This window comes from Oryzias latipes, chromosome 8 (assembly GCF_053564925.1).
Source record: "Oryzias latipes strain Hd-rR chromosome 8, Olatipes_Hd-rR_3.1".
NCBI classification, from domain to species: domain Eukaryota; kingdom Metazoa; phylum Chordata; class Actinopteri; order Beloniformes; family Adrianichthyidae; genus Oryzias; species Oryzias latipes.
In genome coordinates, this window is record NC_136244.1 from 26,245,728 (window position 1) to 26,252,500 (window position 6,773).

Genomic DNA, 6,773 nt, shown 5'->3' on the forward strand with positions numbered 1-6,773 from the left:
TCCGTGACTGCCGGAGTTCCCGACTCATTCTTGACACACGTCAAGTCCACGTGTTGAAAAGCAGCTGTTCCGACCCAAAGGGGTTGGAACATGATCAAAAAAAAAAAGGTGTTTTTTTATTCCACTCAACTCTGAAATTATTATGTTGATCATAAAAAGTGTACTGAAAAAAGTTTTTTTTCCCCCACTACCATCAAATCTGGTTCAAACAGGGGTGTGGCTTTTTGACTGACAAAAAGTTCCAAAACAGCCATCTAACAACTGTCCGGATGGTTTGTCTCGTCTGTTTGCCTAAACGATAATTGTTACCGGTAAATGAGTCCAACTAGAGAAATCCCAATTCCACTCCTTAAATTTACCAAGTGTTTTGTTAAATGATGGCTTCTATCATCAACTTCCTGAGTGCATCTGTACATCATCAAGATTTTGGTTTGGCTGCTTCAAAAACTGGTACTGTCTATCAGCAGAATCTGTGACAAAAGACAATTTATAATCTACTTTAATTTGAAAGTAACACAGTTTTAGCTGGACTGTGGAATACAACTCTGTCGGATTTCACGCAAAACTCTTTCTATCCTTCTGAGCAAAATTAAACTTGTTATAGCCTCAGTATTTCATGAATCATTGAATAAATACAGGATTTTTGTCAAATATTTACAGCGGCATCTGCAGGAAGACATTTGCACATTTAGGACTAAACAATTGTGTTTCATCTGAAGGAAATGTACAGCTTTTACTATGTTTTAAAGTAAAGCAGAGCAGTATTCAGATTACAACACTGTGAAGGAAAGGTAAATGTGACCTGCCTGCATTAACACCTGCTCACTGATCATTATGAGGCCCATAAAGGCATCATGACCATCGTTCTGTCTTGTTTAGTCTGGATGACAAGGTCACGGCAGATGTTGTGTCATCAACAGCAGATTATCTTCTGTGTCGATGTGCTTTCACACAGAAAGCCAACAACTCTGTCTCCTCGGAGTTGTCCTCACTTCTGTGGTTTAACCCTTAGATGAGGCAGAGTTTTTTTAAAGACACCGTGAACTTCCATCATTATGCAGATGATACTCTGCTGTACTTCTATAAGTTCTACATTTAATTGAACTCATTTCTTTTGTTTTCTTTTCTTCAGTTTGATGTGTCTTGCTCTTTCTGTAGCATCTAACGAAGACCTTCAGGCGGAAGCTTTAGAAAAAAATCAGATTGAACCGAATGACCCGATCAAACAGAAAAAGGATGAAGATCTCTGAGACTAATGAAAAGATTTGCTTTTTTAGATTAGCAGACTATAGTTCCGTGTTTTTCAACCAGTGTGTGCCATGAGAAATGATTCAATTCAATCACCATTGTCAGGACATCAGCTCTGTGTCCACGTAGTCCACTCATTAAGAAAAAGTAGCTGATTGTGTTGAAGTTGCACGTCCATGTTTGTTCCACTCACAGGTTATTATTGAACTCTCCACAGTCACGTCTGTTTTGTTCCTGACAGCAGAGCTTCAGCAAATGGGACTTTTTTCTGCTAAAAACCCAAACCAGTGGCAGTCCTCTGAGGGGTAAAAGCAGCGACGGCCATCACAGCAGGATGTGGGGCAAAATGAGGTGCAGCATGTCGGGCTTCAGGTGCTGAGAGTGGAGATGGGTCTCATTTTAGTCATCGGCTATTATGTTTGGAGCTTTTGCCTCAGCGGCTGCAAGTAAAACGGCCTCCTCCCGGTAAACACACCTGTGTCAGACGGAGCCATCCTCCTCCTCAGCTTCATCACTCCAGCGTGTGATGGGGCAGACTGGGATCTTGAGCGACAACCCCATCCATCTTTATCGCGGTGCGCTGAGGGCCGCTGGCTGACGAGCTGCTGCCTTTATCTATAGACTGTCGAGCTTCACCCTCCAGGAGCTGTGAAGGGCAGCTTCCTCCCTCATCTTCACTTCATTTCTCTTGTTGGGGGGGGGGAGGGGGGAGGGGGGGGGGGGGGTTGAAAATCTTCCAATCCTTAACCAGAGTTACCAGAAGTCAAGCGGTAACAAACATGAAGGACAGCATGGCCCCCCTGTTGCTGTGCTGCAGAAAAGTAATAATCCTCGCAGTGAAATGAGACAGTTTAACTGGAGCCACAGAGATACGGAGCCTCATTATCAACGAGCCGTGTGAGCTAATAGGAAAAGCTAACACTGTGCTTTTGCACAATATGTGCTCTGGTGTTCGAATTTGTTCCATATGAAGCAGAAAAAAGGAGACGGGACATTAGCGCTGATTATGAGTCTACAGTTTGCTTCTGTTGCTGAAGGCCCCAGGTTTGTCTGTCATGAAGGGAAGGCTGGCTGCACACATTACAATATATTTTTTAAAAAAAAACATCATAATGCAGCTAATGTGCAAAATAATGTGCAGAACAATCTCAGCTTTGGTTTAAAGAAAAAATGAGCTTGTTAGTCTAGAATTTCCCAGCTCTGTCCTAAACAGAGAAAGGATGATGAAAACATCATGTATGTGCAAGTGTGATAAAGAAAAAGTGACACAAAACCATCCAGCTTTTTTGTTTGTAACCAGTTTGGGGGCTTACACAATAAAAAGGAACAACAATGCTCAAGACATAGTCAAGAAACACTCAGGAAAAGCTCAGGAAACATTTAGGAAAACACTCAGGAAGAGCTCCAAAAATATTTAATCTGCGCTTCTACACGTTTGCTGCAACTTCGGCATGAATTGTGACAATGGTTGAAGAAGATGCTGCAAAATCTTTGGAGAAATGATCAAATGTAAAGAGTTTCATCATCTCAGGTGTTGGCTGTAACAGACCTTCCTGGTTAATCAAAGGTCCTCCTTAGCATTAAATCTAAGAGGAAAGCTGCCAGGAGGCGGTTCAAGTGATTCTTTAAAAGATGGAGGCTTGAAGCCAATTTGGTCTGATTAGAGACTCCAAATGTCGCACTGGTGATGAAGAGGAGCGATGGAGGTGACTCAGGCCGAGTTCTGGAGCGCTGAAGGGACAGACGGATCCGGGTTTCCGGTCTGGATCTTGTGTGTTTGGCGTGATGCATCCGTCATCATTTGAGCCCTTCTTGGCCTGACGCACATTCAGCGCGGGGGGAGAAGCCCTGAAGGTTTCTGCTTCAGGAGAGCCACATTTTAGTTTTATCCATCTCATTCTTGTTTCTGACGTTTCCCTCCTGCATTATGCACAATCCAATATGTGTGCGTTACCGCCTCTGCGAGTGCAATAAGTATATTAGATTTCACGTTCCCTCGGAGACTCGCCAACAAGTTAAAATTCAGTTTAAATGCAATAACAAGAGAAAGGACGAAGCAGGAAATGTGCACCTACAGGGCACACACTCAGCAAACTCGGGCTCATTTTCTGCCTCAGATGAAAACTTAAAGGCGGGAAACAGCGTGCAGGTCAGCGACCGTCACGCGCATCACACATCAGGATGGAGCGCCCGCAGGAATGCGCAGAACAAGACCAGCGAATATGAAAAGCGAGGAAGGATGGAAGTCGGACGTGTTTGAGCAGTGACAGTGATGAATGGCGCAGCCGTGCCGGAGCCTGATAAGGTGTTGGTCCTTCACAGCATTTTCAGCTGCTGCCTCTCGCTGCCCATCAATCCGGGAAGCTATGTGAGGTCGTTCCAATTAAAACCGCAGGATCCACCGCTCAAGATGAGATGATAAACAGAACACAAAGCAGAAGCTCTGCTTCTCTGACTCCAAAGGCCTCAGGTAACAAATTTAATTAAGTGGCATGTCCTTCTGTTATTGTTTTGCCGCCTGTCAGACTCTTAATTTGAAAAGATCTCCCTGGTTTTCTGTGATCAATATTTTTTCTTGAACTTCCCAAGGTCATCTGTTTCTATGTCTATTCTGTCCTGTTTCTGCAGACCCCACCCTGACTCCACCCATCATTTCACCTGTTAGCCATTCAGCAGATAGGTTGGGGTTGTCTTCAGACTCTGAGTGGAGCAGATCTATCTGGACCACCTTCTGACCACCAGCTGTCCAGTGGAGACGTCCTGACTGCTGCTCCGTGAAACAGAAGGATCAGAGCTGAAACTCAGTCTCTACAGGAGAACAGATGTGTTACTGCATGGATTTCCTTTGATTCACTGCAGAACCAGACCAGAACAAGCCTTCCACAGTCACACAGAAGAATCTGCATAAAGAACATAAGCAAACCTGGGTGTTGTCTGAGTGTTGTCTCCATCCAGGTGTCTTAACAGTTTTGGTCATCACTGATTGGTTCTGCTTTCCCGTCTATCTGTGTGATCATGTGTTCAAACTCAGCCAGTGGTTGGTTTGCTGACTCAGCTCCTTTCACTGCTCCTCATCTTCTTCGTCGTCTGCCGTTGCTTCATACTCCCTTCTCTCGTTCTGTGCCAGAGCACATTTGAGCCTGTAGTATGGCTTGTTTGGCTGCTGTCATCGCTCCGGTTCTGTTCTCGTGTGACCCACTTCCAGAGGTTCCGGGGTTCCAAACAGGAAGTGGCTCCAGGAAGCCAAACTCCCATAGACGTCTACAGAGAAATAAACAGCAGTTAATCTGTCACTGTATTGGTCAGAATAACCATTTTTGATCTGATATCTTTTTCTTTAACAAAATCTTGATAATCCTATGTTTTTTTGATATTTTTTTTCTGTAGTTCAAGTTATTCAAGTTAAACTGATGCCTCAATAAAAGTAGGTGGAGCCTACTGGCTCCCATGTCCAACAGATTTTGTGTATCCCGCTTTCAAGTGGTTGGGGTGTGGCCTTCCAATCATTTTTGATTGGAGAGAGGTCACTGCTTAGTAACGTGACGTTAAAGTGACGTTCATATTGCAAAAATCTTTCTTTCTCTCTCTCTCTCTCTCTCTCTCTCTCTCTCTCTCTCTCTATATATATATATATATTTATATATATAAACACATGTACCTTATTTACCGTATTTTCCGGACTATAAGTCGCCCTTTTTTTCATAGTTTGGCAAGGGGTGCAACTTATACTCCGCAGCGACTTATAGTAGAAATATATTGAAAAAATACATTGTTAACCCTCCTGTTATGTTTATTTGTGAGGAACAGAGATGATGTTCTTGGGTCAATTTGATGTATTAGGTATGTTAAGTGTTAAGAGTATGTTGAGTGACTCGGAGAATCAGCAAACCTTTTTTACAGTAAGATCTTGAAAGCTAAAAACATAATATTCTATTTTCCAATGATTCATGATTCAGAAATGCAATAAAAATGACAACTGTTTGTAAAAATACAGGATGAAAACAGAGTGTTAGTTGGCCAATGATGCTTCATGAAAGGAATAAATAAATAAGTATGAGAAAGAATTACTGTGAAATTATGAGATAAACAGTCTGCTATGATTGTGTCATATGAGGTTGTGCAAGTTATTAGTTCTCGGTCCCAGATTTTGTCAAATAAATTTCCCGTCAAAATGCGACTTATCTGTGTTTTTTATACTTTATAATGCATTTTGGGCTGGTGCGACTTATACTCCGCAGCGACTTATAGTCCGGAAAATACGGTAGTTGGAGCCTAAAGTAAAACATTTCTATGACGACAGACTCAATCCAGTTCTCTGATACAGTCGAACTGCAGCAAATTGAAGAAACTGGAAAGCATTGGCGGACTTAGCAGTTTTGGGGACCGGGGCAAACAATAACATGGGGACCTCTGAAGCGGTTTTATTAATTATTTTTAAAAGATCGTTACCACTTGAGTAAAACATCAAATAATTTCCTTACTGGTCCACTTTTAGACTACGCCAGTGTCAAGAACCAAATGTTTGGGTGAGAATTTAAAAACTGAACTTACATTTAAATGTTAAAGAAATGTATTTTATTTTCTATACATTATTTTTATTTGGAAAACATTAAGTTTGTTAAATTGGTTAGCCCCTCTATTCCTAGAAGGAACAAATGACAATTTTCCGTCTTATTTAACTGGTCAGGTTTTGCCAAAGAAGCAAAAGAAACAGAGTTTCCTTTTCAACCCCCCCCCCCCCCCCCCCCCCCATTGAGCTGGAAACACCCCCAGTCTGGCATCAATGCTCTGCTCGCTAACTTGCAAGTCCCTGGACTTGCTGCTGACTGGAATATACCGGTCAATCTTATGCCAGTTCAGTGTTTTGGTTTTTTTTTTCATGACAGAGTTAAATAATGGTGGACTTCACATTTTTACTTTAGACATTTTTATTAAGTGTTCAGCTCCAGGCGATTGCCTACCTTAGCCTAAGGGTAAGTCCGCTCCTGCAGAAAAGTTGACTCCAAAGATCAGGAAGCACTGAATGAGAAACTGAAGGGACGAAGGAGAACTGATCGCTGAAGTTGGGTGGATGTTTGTGGTTTCGGTAATGACTGACAGAAGAGGACTAAACGTTCCCACCTTCCACACCAGCGTTCACACCAATGCTGATCGAATGGTAAAGGTGCAGCAAAGAGCGGAGAGCTTCAAACCCTCCAATCTCATTTTGGCACAGGGAATTGGCCTGAATTCCAGATGCTGGTTGGAGTGATCTGCTTGTTCATTTAGGATTCACTCTCAAACTCTTCTACGTGTTTTTAACTCTGCAGAGGTTTCAACGCCTTGACCCGAACCCTCAGGTGAGCTTCAGCGCGGCTCCAAATCCACACTGAAGCTCCTCTGGACACACCTTTCCTCACAAAATAGATTTCAAACAGTTCCTGCACAACTTTGAAGATGAAGATCAGACATAAATCTGTAATGATCCAACACTCCTTGATCAAAGTGAAATTTTAAAAATAATGAAAAAATCACCTGGAAGAAGA

General features: G+C 42.5%; 1 long non-coding RNA gene across 1 annotated transcript; it reads right to left on the reverse strand.

Moving 5' to 3' along the window:
* Window positions 1–2,649: 2,649 nt before the first annotated feature.
* LOC144994170 (uncharacterized) lies at window positions 2,650–5,981 on the reverse strand. Its single transcript, XR_013657600.1, has 2 exons — window positions 4,172–5,981; window positions 2,650–4,056 (listed from the first exon to the last, which is right to left on the reverse strand). It is a non-coding gene; the product is annotated as an uncharacterized LOC144994170 (long non-coding RNA).
* Window positions 5,982–6,773: the final 792 nt, after the last annotated feature.